Source organism: Canis aureus, chromosome 30 (genome assembly GCF_053574225.1).
Source record: "Canis aureus isolate CA01 chromosome 30, VMU_Caureus_v.1.0, whole genome shotgun sequence".
NCBI lineage: Eukaryota > Metazoa > Chordata > Mammalia > Carnivora > Canidae > Canis > Canis aureus.
The window spans coordinates 33,826,326-33,844,128 of record NC_135640.1 but is presented as its reverse complement, the minus strand read 5'-3'; the positions used below and the strand labels follow the sequence as shown (position 1 = coordinate 33,844,128).

General features: G+C 42.7%; 1 protein-coding gene across 3 annotated transcripts in view; it reads left to right on the top strand.

Moving 5' to 3' along the window:
* RCAN1 (regulator of calcineurin 1) overlaps positions 1–17,803 on the top strand; it is a 94,928-nt gene that overhangs the window by 49,455 nt on the left and 27,670 nt on the right. The gene's annotated exons all lie outside the window — the stretch shown is intronic.

The following is a 17,803-nucleotide window of genomic DNA, read 5'->3' as shown; positions in this document are numbered from 1 at the left end:
GTTTCCCGTTCAGGGAAAGCCCTCTGAGGTGCCCGGGTGTCTTCCAGAGCCCTTCCTTCCAGCATTTCACACCTTATAGGATGATGTCTGTGTTCCTCCATGGCCTGACCTGGCCCCCCACTTGCCTCTCCAGCTTCATTTCTTATTGATTTCCTGTGCTGTGACCCTTCCCACCCTAGACCGTGTGCATCAGCCACTGAGCTCCATGCCGTTCTGGAAGGTTCCTGCCTTTTCATGCCTCCCTGCCTGGGGCATCGATAAACCACCCTCTGCACCAGCACTCAGTGAACGGAAGCTGTTTATTCTGATGGAGAACTCCACATTTTGCTGCATTTCTCCAGATAGTTTTCTAGAACAGCACCGACTTAAAACACTTTTCTACAACCTTTTTTTTAAACATAGGAATTATTTCCCCCAAATGCAGTTAGAAAGTCCAAGATTATGGACCCTATATAAACATTGTTACATGATGCCAACTTGTCTTCCAGAAAGGTTGAGCCACTTTTCAGTGTCCGTTTTGGCAGTTGTTATTGTGATGGTTATTATTACTGAAGAGAAGTTGCAAATTCAATACAAATAACTTTTTTCTGGGCCATCTGCAAGTAGTTACCAACCTGATGCCTGAATCCAATAGAATATCTCCTCAAATCGAGGACATGCTTCTAGATGATCACAATAAGACTATGAGGATCCAGATGTTAACACTGATATAATAGTGCCTTGCAACCCCGAGGCTCCACTTACAGTTCCCCATTTGTCTCAGGGGGAACTGTAATGAAAGGATCCAGTTGAGGTTTGCGTGTTGCAATGGGTGTCTTATCTCTTGAGTGTCCTTCAGCCTAGAACAACGCTGGTCTTTCCTGCATTCTCCTCACCTGGACACTTTTTGAGGGCTACAGGCCCATCATTTGGTAGAATGCCTTTCAGTCTGGGTTTGTCTGATGTTTCCCCATGATTAGATGGAGATTGTGCATCTTTTTTTTTTAATTGTGCATCTTTTTATGACATAAAATTTACCATCTTAACCATTTTTAAGTGGACGGTTCAGTAGTGTTAAGTTGTTTTGCAAGAGCGTTCTTTGGCGAGTGTCCTAGACATTTCAGGTAGGCTCACCTGGCGCCACCACCCCTCCCTCCTGCTCTCCCTCGGGTGTAACCCTGCAGGCCCTTTGGAAGTGACTCCCCAGGGCACTTGTCATGTGACTTCACGTGCCACTGTGGGTCTGACCCCCTCCTAGAAATATACGTTCTTAGGAATGTCTGGCACATAGTAGGTATGCAACCCATGAGGACCGAGTGAAGCAGGACACTTGGGGGAAATTCGGGAATGTAGAGGAATTTGACTTTCCAGGAGCATAAGAATGTACCCCAGGTGATGTCACTCTAGAGTAAATCAGCGCTCCATAAAGTCTTTATTGATTTTTAGCCAAAATGTGACTTTAAGAGATTACCCCTGAGGGACCTGGAGCAAGATGATTGTTTTATGTGCTTTCATAATGGAATTCACAAAACGTTCGGTCAGACTTCCTTGAAGTGCTTGTTCTGCATGACCTCACAGAAAATATGAGGCTGATCGAGGAGTGCCCCACTTCAGTTAACGCACTCGCATTAAAGAAAATGTAATTGAGTGCAGCACTAAGACACTGGAGTGATAAACAACCTGGAATTTTCTGGGCAGATTCCTACATTGGAAAAGATAGGATCTTGGGCCTTTTAAGGAGCCAAATCCCCGAATCCTATGTGCCCATGGAAAATGCAGTCAAGCAGGAGCTGACTCTGTGTGCTTCAACTATTCTGAACAGTAGGACTACTGTGGCCCCTTGACACGGAGCCAATATTGACAGAATATTGCCATGTTGCGATTCAGATTTTATTGGCATGGACACTGTGTATTAGCTTCTCTTCCTTTCATAAGCAGATTACCCGGGTAACCAACTCCTAGGTAAAATAATTCAGAAAGAGCTAAAGCTAAACATTCTCCAGAAAGTGCTAGTTCTTGCAATCCTACTTTCAGGTATCCAAACCAGCCAAGTAAAACTAACAACAATATTTTTAACTCTTGGAGGAAGATAAAACTATTCAAATGTATTTTTGGTCACATACAGAGCATTAGAACAGTATTTAAAATAAACAGGGTAGGCAGGCAGATCACTATTTCTGACATTGCAAATAGTCCAACCAAGCCTTACAAATGTCCTCTGGGGATTATTTTTCTTTGTACTAAAAATAAAAGTTTTAAAATAGCCACTTGCCAAAAAGAGTTTCTTGATGCTGGAGAAAAGGGCATAGATTGGGAACTTTTACTCTGTATTTACACTGATCATGATTTCAACACAGCATTAATTTGTAAGGGCAGGTTTCCCCCACTATCGAAAAGTAGAGTGTTCCCATGAAAACTTTCATCAGCCGAAACGGTGTAAAGTGAAAAAGCAATCATCATTAATTTATATGAAGAAAATTTTTGAGTGTTTCCAGACCCCCAAAGTCACCCTTCTTGGGCTTTTCTTAGGCTGCATCTTGCTAAAGGATGAACAAAATCAATCAAGATGGAGCCCAGGTGCTCACAACACAGTTCAAAGGGGGGCTGGTTGCGGCGATGCTGAATGTAGTTCCTGGGGAAGGCTCAGGGGGGTGCCACCCTTGCTGCTGGGCTGCACACTCCCCATAACTCACTGAAAAACCAACACCGAATACTATTTTCTCTTTTTGCCCTTTTTTCATAGGAGCAAAAGTCCTCTTTGGATTTCCTTCAGTTAAGAAAAAATGGGTACTAATACAGGCCTTCGGTTAAAACCAAGGACCATAATGAGAACTTTCAAAAAGTGGGGTATACCTGTATTGCCAGAACTGCTTTGCCCAACATTACTTTTCTTCGTTCTTTTATTTCACCACCGAGTCTCCATTTAGCTTCCCCCAGGCTCTCACTGCATTTCCCAAACAGATGTATCATTCTTCTGATGTCTTTGTGAAATCATGTCAATATTTCCAATTTTTAACACATTATTTTCTTTTTGTTGCCACTTCAACCAAATGTTCTTCTGGTACATTTCAAGTTATTCTACTAAGTATTAAAATTATTAAAGAATTGCAAAATAGTTTCCATTATAAAAACCCTATTTTCATCATTTAAAACTTTACAACAATCCTCTTGTAACGATATTTTCCAGTAACTAGATGTCTCGTAAAAGTCCATAACCTTGAGATGAGTATCAGTCCGGATATTCATCATTTGCTTCTGTTCTTTTTCCTCAATTCTCGTTCTTATTCTCCATTACCTGTTTGTTATACGTGTAGAATATGGAGAAATGATATAGGGAGATCCTGCTTTTAAATTCTTATAGAAGTCGAGGTGGGTGACCTGATGTGGAGCAGTTCACAGGAAGAGTTTTAAAATTTACCATCTCACAGAAACTTACAGCCTCTTCCAATGCAAGTAAGCTCTTCCTCACTGGCACCTTCATGGATTGCTCGCATCTGTGCCAAAATATGCCTTTGGTCAGCCACAGGTTCAGACTAGAGCAAAGCTTGTTAGAGTCATAAATCATACAACCCCTATTACTTACTTTGTATCAGAGTGCACAACAAAGCGAGAAAGAATATCCAATGGAAAAAAGACGGTCTCTTCGACAAATGATATTGGGGAAATTGGACAGCCACATGCAGAAGAATGAAACTGGACCACTTTCTTACACGATGCACAAAGATAAACCCAAAATGGATGAAAGACCTAAATGTGAAAAAAAAAAAGAAAAAAAAAAAAAAAAAAAAAAGACCTAAATGTGGGTCAGGAATCCATCGAAATCCTAGAGCACACAGGTAGCAACCTCTTTGACCTCAACCGCAGCAACTCCTTGATAGACACATCTCCAAAGGCCAGCAAAACAAAAGCGGAAATGAACTATTGGGACTCCATCAGAATAAAAAGCTTCTGCACAGCAAAGGAAACACCCAACAAAACCAAAAGGCAACCTACAGAATGGAAGAAGATATTTGCAAACCACATATCAGATAAAGGGCTAGTATTCAAGATCTATAAAGAACTTATCAAACTCAACACCCAAAAAACAAATAATCCAGTCAAGAAATGCGTGGAGGACACGAACAGACATTTCTCCAAAGAAGATATACAAATGGCCAAAAGACACATGAAAAAATGCTCCACGTCACTCAGCATCAGGGAAATACAAATCAAAACCATGATAAGATACCACCTCATATCAGTCAGAATGGCTAACATGAACAACTCAGGAAACAGTAGATGTTGGCAAGGATGCAGAGAAAGGGAAACCCTCTTACACTGTTGGTGGGAATGCAAACTGGTGCAGCCACTCTGGAAAACAGTATGGAGGAGGTTCCTCAAAAGTTAAAAATAGAGCTACCCTATGACGCAACAGTTACACTACTAGGTATTTATCCAAAGGATACAAATATAGTGATCCGAAGGGGCACCTGCACCCCAGTGTTTATAGCAGCAATGTCCACAATAGCCAAATTATGGAAAGAGCCTCAATGTCCATCAACAGATGAATGGATAAAGAGGTGGTATATATATATACAGACAATAGGCTATTACTCAGCCATCCAAAAAAATGAAATCTTGCCATTTGCAATGACGTGGATGGAACTAGAGGGTATTATGCTAAGTAAAATAAGTCAGTCAGAGAAAGACAAGTTTCAGATGATTTCACTCATAGACGGAATTTAAAAAACAACAGATGAAACATAGGGAAAGGGAAAAAAATATGGTAAAATAAAAACAGGGAGGCAAACCATAAGAGACTCTTAACTGTAGGAAACAAACTGAGGGTTGCTGGAGGGGAGGGGAGTGGGTGGATGGGGTAACTGGTGATGGGCGTTAAGGAGGCCGCATGATGCAATGAGTACTGGGTGTTATATATTATAAGTGACTGATGAGTCACTAAATTCTACCCCTGAAACTAATAATACACTATATGTTAGCTAAGTCGATTAAAAAATTTTTTTTGAGTCGATTTTAAATTTAAAAACTTTTTTAAAAACCTAGAATCTGGCTTCTTGTATTAAAAGATAAATCTGGGGGAAAAGTTTTTTTCAGTGCTCTTAACCCCATCTCACTTGAGAGCCTGAGACCTGAATGAACTCACCAGTGTTCCCTTTAAGTAGTATTTTACTGACTCACCACCATTATCTTGAGGGCACATCCATGTACCCAAACTGTCTCTTTTTCGGTACTGTCTTGGGGATATACAAGAAGGCCTATTTGGGTACAGTCCTGGGTCACAGTGAGAAGGCACCCGTGTGCTTGTCTGCACCAGCTACATGACCTTGCTTGAGCAAGTAATCTGAGCTCGCCAAGCCTCGTTGCTGCTAATGTAAAGAAAGATAAGAATGCTGTCCCTTTGTCCTCTCAAGGGTTTCAGGAAACTCAGATGAGTTCACGCATTTGAAAAGACCTCGTACACTGCAGAAAGTAGGTTGAATGTAACCCAGAATTATTAGTCAAAGCCTGCATAATAAACTGGAAAACACGAAGCACATTCTCAGAAGAACATCAGGACCCTCTGTAGGACCCAGTTCCGTATATTTCTAAGGACTTAATCCACTGGAACAAGGGGATATTTGAGAGCCTGGCATTTAAAGCATTAGGCTGATTAGATCATTACCAGCAGGACATTTGTGCACCTCACAAACAAGTCCTTTATCTTCTTGCTTGCCTGTGAAACTTAGAGAAACACCTACATAATAGGATTCATCATGGAGCTTGTGCTTGTCTGAACTCATTTATGAGCGTGTCCGTCTTTATCCAGAACAAACAGGGTTTAATGAAAGTTCTTACAGAAGGAATCCTGTGCCGTGAATCAAACACAGTGGGTATTAAACTTCCTGACACTACTTAATTTGTCAGACAAGTTTCTCTTATTTTTTTTTTCCCCAGCCCTGGCCTTGTTCAGAATTTTCCAACGATTCCTGGAATAAGTAGGCTACATTTATCCATCTTTGCCTTCTCACAATTTCCAGTGACTCGGATGGGAGTTTCATGCAGCTGGGTTGACAGCGATTTATTATATTATTATTATTATTATTATTTTATTGTTGTTATTATTATTATCAGAAGCCTGTTTTTGGTGTTCAGGAGAAATATCTTTATGTTGCTTTATAGTGCTCCATTAGCATAGATAGTAAATACATTTGAGTGTTACTATCCCTGCCTGCTTTCCCGAACTTCATTCCATTATATAAACTGAATCATATTCTTTGGGATTATAATCTTTCCCCTCTCTGCTGTTGTACTTTTGGATGCTCTGGATTCAGAGTGTTGGAGCTGAAGGATCCTTTACCACTGGCTTTGCAGCAAATGGGACTGACCACCTGATCCCTGGGAGGTGGAATATTCCACCCAGTGTAGGTCAGTTTGTTTTGAGTAAAGCTGAGGTTAGAGACCAAACCTGACGCCTGGACCAGTGTCCTTTCTAAGATGCCCTGGCTCCTTGGAGATCCAGAGTAGGACCTCTGTTATTCAAAAATTCTTAAACAGCCAGGTTTTCTGCAGAGAAGGGTATATAACAGTTTGATTGTTAGAAGTTTAACATTTGACCATTTTGAGATCAGCATCTAAAACGAACAGTTTAGACCTGCCTTTTTCATAGGGGTGAAAGGCTTTTCCTTGACAATTTCTTTTCTTGGTAAATTTTTTTTTAAGATTTTATTTATTCATTCATGAGAGACACACAGAGAGAGGCAGAGACATAGGCAGAGGGAGAAGCAGGGTCCCTGTAGGGAGCCTGATGTAGGACTCGATCCCAGCACCCCAGGATCATGACCGGAGCCCAAGGCAGACGCTCAATCACTGAGCCACCCAGATGCCCCTTTTTTGGAAATTCTTGAGGATGCCTTTCCTAGATCATTCCAGGTCCTCAATCACCCTAAGCCTCATTCACCGTGTTTTGCTAGAGGCGGTGGTGGTGTGATATATAGGGTGAAAAACAGCCTGGGCCTGGCCCTGGCCCTGAGGCCTGCTTTCTTAGAAAAGGCAGCTGGCCTTGCAAACCTCTCGATCTTTGCTTTTCTCCACTGTGTCACTTTGTTGGTTTGTCCGCACAGGACACCTACGCAGGGCGGACACTTCCATAGAGTGGCCAAATGTCTCGCAAATTGTCAGCAGCAATAAGAGAACTGTGCCTTTTCCACCAGTTGAACATGGGACCATAGGAACCTCCTTGACAGCTTGAACTTGTCAACATAGTTTGCCACTGGGTATGATGGATCATTCTTCACTATTTTAAGAATTTGTGTTAGGCTGGGTATAGTTTCATTGTCGCCTTGCTTCAGATTCTGATTCTGAGTCAAACATCCGAGAGAATTAAGCATGATGGGTAGCCTTAGTTCCCCATCTGTAGAAGAGAAATAGTGCCTACCTCATTGACTAGGCTGAGGATGAAGAGAGGGAGTGTATGCAGAGTGCCTGCCTTAGAACCTGGGAGACAGTGAACTGTCACATTATGATAGCTGCTGCATGCCATCATCTGCATCACTGTCATTGTCATTATTTGCTGCTCTGCCTTGTAGGGTCCCCTTATGTGAAAAATGGATACTACATTCCTCATCTTTTTTAGTACGGTTAAAGGTGAAAGTTGGGGGCACCTGGGTGGCTCAGTGGTTGAGCGTCTGCCTTTGGCTCAGGTCGTGATCGCGGGGTCCTGGGATCAAGTCCCACGTCGGGCTCCAGGCTCAGCGGGGAGTCTGCTTCTCCCTCTGCCTATGTCTCTACCTCTCTCTTTGTGTCTCTCAGGAATAAATAATTAAGGTCTTAAAAAATAAAAATAAAAGAGAAAGTTTTTTCAGCGTCTGTTACTGTTTTGAATTATCTGGAAATTTGAAAACCCGCCACGTGTACTCACTAGCATGCATCTTATGTGATTCAGCCTTGCATCTCCCCAGGGGCCTGAGAAGAGTACACTATGATGGTTGGAATGGTACAGGGATTTCGCTGTATTGGGTTGGGTTTTATCCCTGGCCTTCCTCTTGAGTCTCTCCCTGCCTCGAACCTTTATGTAATCTGCACCAGTCTTTTCATAGCTGAAATGAGAACACAAAGGTCACCCCTCCACACCTGGGTGGGTTGTTGAAGGAGTCAGGAGCTGCTGCTTCTGAAACAGGTGACCAGAACGAGCCTTACATGCACGAAGTGTCTAGTCCAACGGGCATTGCCTTTCTGTGGCGCTGCTATGGTCTTCACAGCTTTATGTTAAATTGCATAAAGTGTCCCAGTGTTTCATCAACAGTGAGAAACAAAAACTTCCATAATGGGACGCCTGGGTGGCTCAGAGGTTGAGCATCTGCCTTCAGCCCAGGGCGTGATCCTGGATCCCGGAATCAAGTCCCACATCGGGCTCCTTGCATGGAGACTGCTTCTCCTCCCTCTGCCTGTGTCTCTGCCTCTCTCTCTCTCTCTCTCTCTGTGTGTATGTCTCTCATGAATAAATAAATAAAATCATTAAAGAAGAAGTTCAAAAAAAAAATTCCATAATAGTTGGTCCTCCTCTGAAAGGTGGGCTGAGATGTTCCCTTGCTCCTGTTTCCAGCATTTTGAAAAGTCAAAATTTTCCCAACTGACTGTATTGCCAATAATGATGAAAAGAAACCAAGTCCAAGAGAAATCTGTTATATACTTTTAGTGTCAGTATGGAACTTCTTATCAGTGGCGCCTGGGTGACTCAGTCGGTTAAGCATCTCCCTTCAGTTCAGGTCATGATCAGGGTCCTGAGATGGAGCCTGGTGTGGGTCTCTCTGCTCAGCAGGGAGTGTTTTTGTTTGTGACGTTTTTACGTAAAATGTCCTGTTATTGATACTGCTATACGCCGAGGGGTGCATGATAATTGATTGTCTCCTTTTATGTGTCAGGTTGCTCCTTCCCTGGATTAGGGGTGGTCATTCTGATCCAGTTGATACAATTCCTCATCAGCTCTTCATCTGATGGTTTCAGCGTCCAGTGCATAACTCATTTTGAAAGATTTTTTTTTTCCCAAAATTCCTGAGAGGGTCTTAGAAATACTGAGTGATTTCTAATGAAATCATGATTTTCGGGTGAATTCATTCATTCAGGCAATAGCACGATTCAAAATGTTTTCACATTTTTTTTTAATGTTTTCACATTTTTATATAGAAACAGGTACTTTTCAGGATTCTAACTAGAAAAGTAAAAATAATTCTAACTCTCAAAGAAAAGAAGATAGGTATGAGAAGTAATTAGTCATGGTTTGGCCTCTGTACTCCCTTCTCATAAATCCCACCTGAAGATTTGAAATGTGCATTGTTTCCAAGAATGTTTTTTAAGACAACACAGAGATTTTAAAGCATTTTTCCCCCTTAAAACACAAACAATTCAAGGCAATTTAAAGTGCTCCACATTCCTTTTGCTAATAATGTAAAAGAAGAAGGAGAAAAAAGAAAAGAAAAGAAAAGAAAAGAAAAGAAAAGAAAAGAAAAGAAAAGAAAAGTAGTTAAATATTGAAATGCCCCTTTAAATAAAGCATAATCATGCACCATCTCACAGAGCAGGTGTGTCTATTCTGCTTCTAATCCCCTTTGTATGCTAATCATATTCCTGATTTCAGACTTCCCTTTGGTCTGAAAAGACTTTTACTTTACAGTTTGTTGTGGGGATCCCTGGGTGAGTCCTACCTCGGGCTCCCTGCAGGGAGCCTGCTTCTCCCTCTGCCTGTGTCTCTGCCTCTCTCTCTCTCTCTGTGTCTCTCATGAATAAATAAATAAAATCTTTAAAAAAAAAAAAGAGATACAGTTTGTTGTGTGTCATAAGTAGACCTGATTCTGGAGCTGAATTTACTAAGATTTGATCATGAGCCCAGCACTGTGCTCCAGGCTCATCTACTGGAATATATGACATCCTTTGGAATCCAGAAATATTGGTCCATCTTATGAATTTATGGCCAAAAGTTTATTTGGGACCTATGCTCAAGACTTTAAAATCATACCTAGGTTTCTTGGTTTTTATATATCCTTCCACTTTTTATGTGGAATAACCTTCATCGGAATCATTTCAGGAAATGAGAAAAGTAGGATACGGTCATGAGTCAGACCTGGAAAGCTACAGCATGGAATTAATTAGTCAGAAGAAGGGTTTCAGTGGCCAGCATGAGCTGTGTGCTATCAGGAAGTGGCGTGACTTTCCATGATTTTATGTACTGTAAATCATGTGGCATAATGCTCCAGACACCTGGAGTCTTTTTTTTTTTTTTTTTCCTTTTTCAATCATAATTTTTGAGATAAAATTGGAAAGTCCTAGGGAGCGCCACATTCCTTTCAGTAATTGGCCATTCCTGCTGTCAGCTTGAGTGGATTTCCACCCATTCCCGCACCAGTGGGCAGAAGGACATTAACCCCCACAGCTCTTTGGGGTTGTTGGGTCAAGTGCGAAAAGGCGATCAACCTCAACAGACTCACTTTTTTACAAAGGGAGCAACATGTCTCTTCCTTTTGTTTCTAGTACCTTCTTGCAAACCCCAGGTCTCACACCTTATACAACTACGTGGTTTATGGTCTGCAACAGGGTTGCTTCTCCCTGCATCGTCCGTGCCTTCAGAAAAGGCACTCTGAAATTCAGAATATCGCAATGTGTTCCACTCTTCTGTCATCCCGCTAAAGAGAAAAGAAAACCTTGTGGAAATGTGGTGGGTTAAAAGTCTGAGTCACGTAACGCTGTAAAACTACATCTCAAGAGGAAAATGCTGAAAATATACGGTTACCCGTTAAAACTGCGTACAGAGGTGAGGGCGTTGAGTTTTATTGAAAACGCAAGTCGAGTAATCGAGTCACGTCTTCCCTATCTGTTATGCTTGATAGGTACATAGAGCATTCGATCATGATAGTTTGGATAGATTTGATATTTATATATGTGTGTGTATATATATATATATATAAAAAAAAAAATATATATATATATATATATATATATATTTTTTTTTAAGAGCATAGCTAAAGTGATAATTCAATTAAGAGTGGCCTCCTCTGTGAGCGTTCACACTCCCCATTCAGCATCAATGACATTCTAGTTGACTGTGATGTCCTTGGCAACCCAGTAAACATTCTCCAGGGAAGAATCCAGTAAACCAGGTTTGCCTTGTTTGCCAGATGTGGTACTCTGGCAAGATTTCTACGGAGGATTATTGGTCTACAAGTTGTCTGAGGATGGTTTGATGTTCTTGTCACATGGTATCACTTAGCAATCAGACGGTAATCAGCAAAATCGTCCTCCCCTTCTATCCTAGGCCAGTGCTTCTCAAACCCTACCATGTGCCATGGATGAAATGTTTGTGTTGCCCCGAAATTCACCTGTTCAAATCCTAGCCCCGAAACACGTGGCTGGCTCAGTGGTTGAACATCTGCTTTTGGCTCAGGCTGTGATCCTGGGGTCCTGGGTTCGAGTCCTTCATTGGGCTCCCCGCACAGAGCCCCTACTTCTCCCTCTGCCTGTGTCTCTGCCTCTCTCTGTGTGTCTCTAATGAATAAATAAATTAAATCCTTAAAAAAAAAAGAAAGAAATCCTAGCCCCCAGGGTGATGGTACTAGGAGGCAGGGCCTTTGGGAGGTGATTAAGTTAAGAGGACAGAGACCTCATGAATGGAATTCGTGACCTATTTAAGAGACCCGAAAGTTACCTGTCCCGTTCCACCATGTGACAACACGGTAAGAAGACAGCCATCTGCACCCCACCAGATACTAGATCTGCTAGTACCTTGATCTTGGGCTTCCCAGCCTCCAGAGCTGTACAAAATAAACGTCTGTTGTTTATTAGCCACCAGATAGGGTGCGTAGGTGACCTGGGAATCTTGTTAAAATGCTAACTGTACTTTGGTAGATCTCAGGTGAGGCCAAGGCTCTGCATTTCTCACAAGCTCAGGTATTGCCAGTGCTGCTGGCTCAGGGTCACCATGTGCTGTATAAATGAGCTAGGTCTGCAGAGTCAGCAAGAAACCAAACCCTAAAGGGTGAAGCTGGCTGCCTGAGGCTAATGTGTTCAGAGCCCTTGTGTGCTGGCAACCTCAACCTCAGTTCTCTTTACATCACACTAACACCACTGCCCGCAGGAAACTCTCCAGGATGGAGGAACCTTCAGAGGCACAAGGCGTGAGTCCCCTGCTGGCCTTCCCACCCAGCATCTCAAACTTTTTGCATCCTCTGAGCACATGGCTGTGTGCCCCAAACTCTGCCAAAGCCTTGGAAAGTTCTGGTAATCCCCTCCCTTTCTCCATTGGTTGGTCTCTTTCTCAGTAAGGGATAGTTTCTACGACTATTGGTCACCCAAGTCTCCTCGTGGGACCCACGGAGACCTACTCTTAAGCTTTCATTCTAAACATTTGTGACACACCCCTCTTGCTTTTATCCTCTGTCATGCAGAGAAAGGGCTCAGAAAGTTCAGAAAGACAATAAGGGATTTCAGCTTCACAGACCACAGAAGCAATGCTAGACATCCTGTGAAAAAGGTCTGAGAGGTTTATGAATTCCTTAAGGCTGATTTAAAGAAAGAGTCAAGAAAGAATGTTCACAAGGGGAGTATCCCAGCCCAGAAATTTGAGCCGATGCTGGATGTCAGAGCCACCCATCGTCAGAAGGCGGGTTTGGACCAGCTGAAGAATCCTTAAGCCAAAGTGACAGAACTGATTTCCGCTGCCTTTTTTCCCCAACTGCCCTGATGGAAGTAGGTTAAATCTTTAACTGGTTATTTTATTACCATGGAATTTTCAAATAAACCAGCAGATCGACATCATTATTTTAAGATCCTAGGAAATATGATTCAGGATTCGTCATTCGTTTTTCCAAGGAAGAAACTGGTATAGATATTTTCTGCGAGGGTAAATTTCTGTGACTTTTCCAGTTAGAAGCTGGCCGGTCAACCTTTCGTAAACTCTAGTTGAAAAGAAACAGTGTTCAGAATGGAGGAGTAAAAATAGTTACCACTGGCCTGCACACATCCTTGATGGTTTCCATAGTGTGATGGGTGCCTCCGAAAGCCTTTCCACTGTTTTCTTTGTTTAGAGGCAGGGAGAAAGGCCCCATGATTGCCAAGAATGTGGCATTTGAAAAGGTGAGTTTAATCATTGTCATAGAGTGGCTTGTCTTTATCAACATCTGAGTTGTGGTTTTGCACATATGAAGAACTGGCTTACAGCTGGCTGTTGGATGAAAAGGCAGGATGCAAATCCCAGCAGATGCAAGATAAAGCTCTGCACCCACCACCACCTGAACCTGCATGGAGGCAGCTGTGCTTGTGTTCCTGTGCTGGACTGGAGCTCTCCTTCCATTCCTACCTAATCATTTTCTTTCAGGGAGCTTTCCTTGAAACCATTGAGGCAAACTGTAGGCAGGAATCTGTGCTCTGCAGAGTCCCCTATATGATGATGTTGTTGGAAGCGTGGTAAATCGAGATGGGCGCGCTTTATATGGTCACATACTCTTAAGGTTTCCCATGAGGGTCTTAAACAGTAGACATTTATTCTCTCACAGTTCAGGAGGCTGTAAGTCCAAGTTCAGGGTGTCGGCAGCATTGGTTTCTTCTGAGGCCCCTCTCTCCCTGGCTTGGGAAGGACTGCTTTCTCTGCTCTCTCACTGCATCATCATGTCGCCTTTCTTCTGTGTGTGTGGATCTGGAATCATAGCACAGAAGTAAGAATTGCAGGACGCCTGGGGGGCTCTGTGGGTTAAGCATCTGACTCTTGATCTCAGCTCAAGTCTTGATCTCAAGGGTGTGAGTTTGAGCCCCACAGTGGGCTCCACGCTGGGTGTGGAACCTACTTAAAAAAAGAAGTGAGATTGGGGCAGCCTGGGTGGCTCAGCGGTTTAGCGCTGCCTTCAGCCCAGGGCATGATCCTGGAGACTCGGGATCGAGTCCCACATCAGGCTCCCTGCATGGAGCCTGCTTCTCCCTCTGCCTGTGTCTCTGCCACTGTCTCTCTCTGTGTCTCTCCTGAATAAATAAATAAAATATTTTTTTAAAAAGTGAGAATTGTAACAACAGTCACATACATCTCTACATGGTAGTTTAGGCCACTGGAGATGGCTTTACTCTGTGAGAAGACTTCTGTAGAAGTACAGCCGGGTGTTCTGCAGACAACAGGGTATACCGTGGCCACTTAGGAGTCTTGGTTGTGCTCCTTCTATTTTGACTTGCTCCTCCTTACCCTCAAAGTGCTGTCCTGCAGCTGCTACCACCTGCAGGAACATTGGGATGAGGGGCACGCTCAGGGTGACACCTGGATTCTGTGTTCAGTAGCTCCTTGGTTCAGTTTGGGTGGCCAGATGTCCCCTGTGGGCACATGGGCTCCTCAGAGAGCCCTGGTGGAGTCTCTTCTGGGCCTTTGCACCTGGCACAGCCAGTGCCTGGCCTGTAGTACATAATAAATTGTAGATAAACTGGGCAAAGGAATGAATTGATGTCATCAGCAAACTGGTTCAGACCCACCTGCACGTGGCCCAGCCGTGGAGGCTATGGCCCCCTTGCCAAGTCCCTTATCCTCATTCTTCCTGTGTAGTCCTTTAGGGAGGGACCTCTGGGGTAGATGCCACTGGTGAAGTTAAACCCCATTTGCTTTACATATAGAAACAAGGCAGGTATGGTGCAGTCCCATTTTATTTTTTATTTTTTTAAAGATTTTATTATTCATGAGAGACACAGAGAGGCAGAGACACAGGCAGAGGGAGAAGCAGGCTCCCCACAGGACTCCATCCCAGGTACAGACAGCGTCCCATCTTCACAGGGGATGGAGACAACAGAGAACAGGAGTAACAGCAGCCAGATGAAGGAGAACTTCTGATATGAATGGTCATATCTCAGCATCCAGCAAACAAAGCCCTCACCATTCCTCATGAGTGGGTGACAGGCCAGTTTGTTGGTGGCACAATTTAGCAAAATTATCCAAACTACACAAAATAAGAAACAAACACACATACATTTCTTTGTAATTACTATATATATATATATATAGTATATACTATTTATGTAACAACTATTATATATATAATACTCTATATAATATAATATACTATATTATACTATATATAATTAACTATACTGTTATAGTCCTTCACATGGGTTTGCAATACAACCTAGAAGAAGTAGCATTTTATTTAGATGGTGTTAAGACAAAATTCAACATTCTCCTGCCAGCATGTTTGGCACCAGATGTTAGTAGATTTACTGGTAGATATAGAAGTTAATAATAGCTCTTGAAGTGATCATGAACAATGTTTTTCAGCTATACCAATATTTCTTACGATGTTAAGCAAAATATCGGTTTATCACAATTTAAAGACAGGTTTTCAAAGTATTATGATGATATTTAAATTATGTATCAAAAAAGGCTGTTTAAAAAGTACCATACTCATATTTGAAAAATTTTGATATTGTAGAGAATTTAAATCCTAAGCATGTACTGACTTGACTTTTTTTTTTTTTAATCATTTTTACCCTTTTGAAAACCCTACTTTCCCTGTTTGTTTGTTTGTTTGTTTAGCAAGAGAGTGCGGGAGGCAGGAGGCAGGGGAAGTGGGAGAGAGAGAATCTTAAGCAGACTCCAGTCTGAGCGCAGAGCCCATTGTCATTACAGGGCTCAATCTCATGACCCTGAGATCATGACCTGAGCTGAATTAAGAGATCACGCTTAACAGACTGGGCCACCCAGGCACCCATGCTTTCCCCGTTTAAATCTGAAAACCCAGCTTCTCCAGTTTAAGAGATGGTCAGGGAGCTTTTGCAGATATCAAAGATATGTCATTTTATTAAGAGAGCTAATTTGATTATTTAAAAAAAATTTTTTTTAAAGATTTATTTATTTATTCATGATAGACACATAGAGAGAGAGGTGGAGACACAGGCAGAGGGAGAAGCAGGCTCCATGCAGGGAGCCTGATGTGGGACTCGATCCCGGGACTCCAGGATTGCGCCCTGGGCCGAAGGCAGGCGCTAAACCGCTGAGCCACCCAGGGATCCCCCTTTAAAAAATTTGTAATTGAAGTATAGTTGGCATACAATCTTCATAGTTTCAGGTGTACAACGTAGTGAATCCACATTTACATACAGCACAAATGTTCCCAGTACCACCTGTCACCATACATAGCTATTATGACATTTTTGGCTCTACTCCCTATCCTGTACTTTATGTCTCTGTGACTTAATTTATTTTATAACTTGACATTTGTACCTCTTAACCTCTTAAGCATTGCTATGCTAATTTCCAAATTCTTAATCATTGAGTACATACTTAAGCATATAAAACAAATTCAAGGGACACCTGGGTGCCTCAGTGGTTGAGTATCTGCCTTGGGCTCAGGTCATGATCCCGGGGTCCTAGGATCGAGTCCCACATCAGGCTCCCTGCATGGAACCTGCTTCTCCCTCTGTGTCTCTGCCTCTCTTTGTATGTCTCTCATGAATAAATAAATAATCCTTAAAAAGTAAATAAATAAAAATAAAGCAAGTTCCGTATGTAGCTTTGAAGGCCAAAAGTACACTGAGTGTCTTGATTTAGGGCTTCTTAAAAAGCAGTAAAGCGCAGTTCTTGAGGATGTGGGCTGAGAATCCATAGCCTCTGGTTCAAAATCCTGTTTCTAAAGCTTGAGTGGTAAGGGGGTATATTAGCTTGGGCTGCTGTAACAAAATTCTGTATAGACTGGGTGACTTCTCAAGGTAGATTCCTAGAGGTCTGAGATCAGGGTGCCGGCGTGATTGGTTCTGGTGAGAACCGTTTGCAACTTTTTAGTGAAGCTTGAGGATGGCTGCCTTCTCTCTGTGTACTCATGTGGCAGCAAGTGAGCGAGCCCTGGCCTCTCCTCCTCTCATTGTAAGAACACCAATCCCATCGTGAGGGTCCCACCCTCACGACCTCATCTAAACCTAATTACCTCCCAAACACCCCACCTCCTAAGGCCACCACAGTGGGAGTTTGAGCTTCACCATTTGAATTTGGGGAAGACAATTCAGTCCAAAGCAGTGGGCAAGATACTTAATTTATCTCATTTTCGTGGCCTTTCTTTTTCTGTTGTATTTTTTTCCAAATTCTCTATCTCTGAGGGGTGGTTTGCCTACATGGCAAGAGTAGATTAGGGGATACGGAGAAGGGGATGTGTGACATATCCATATCCAGAGCAGTAGGCCTGAGTGACCACTTGGTTGCCCATGAAAGCTCTCCTCTTGACTCCTCTGGAAATGCCCCTCTGTCTGGAGTGTGTTGGGGTGAGGGGGTCCTCTGTGCCTTGCTCAGGCTCCTGATGCTCCTGGGTGCTGGGGGCATTCCCTGACCCCACTGCTCCTTGATTGTGGGGGCAACATGGCTGCAGCCTTTGAGAATCTTTCTGTGACCCTTTGGGTTCTAAAGAAAACACCCCCCAAAAAAATCCACTATCTTGTTAACTGTGTAAAACTTTGAAAAGCATGGACCCCCAAGATAGAGCTTTTGAGAAGTGTTCATCCGTGCAGATATGTCCCTACTACCCAGAAAGTCATTTTTAACAAGTCATGTACTTATGACTAATCATTTTCTCAACCTTTTCCATTTTCCAAATACGACATAGTAATGGGTCAAGCTACTTATACCTTTCCTGTTTCCCCCTTTCATGGGAAAAACATACTGTCTTTCCATATCTCAAATGGAATTGAATGTTTCTTGTAAAATATACATCTCAGGGGAAACCCATCGCTATTCTCAGCTTGCTTCCTCCTATTCTTCAGTTCCTGCTACAGTGGATGTTGCGCTGTTGCCAGGCCTTGTGACTTCTACTTTCTGATCTGAAGGGCTGTCATGACTTATGTGTGA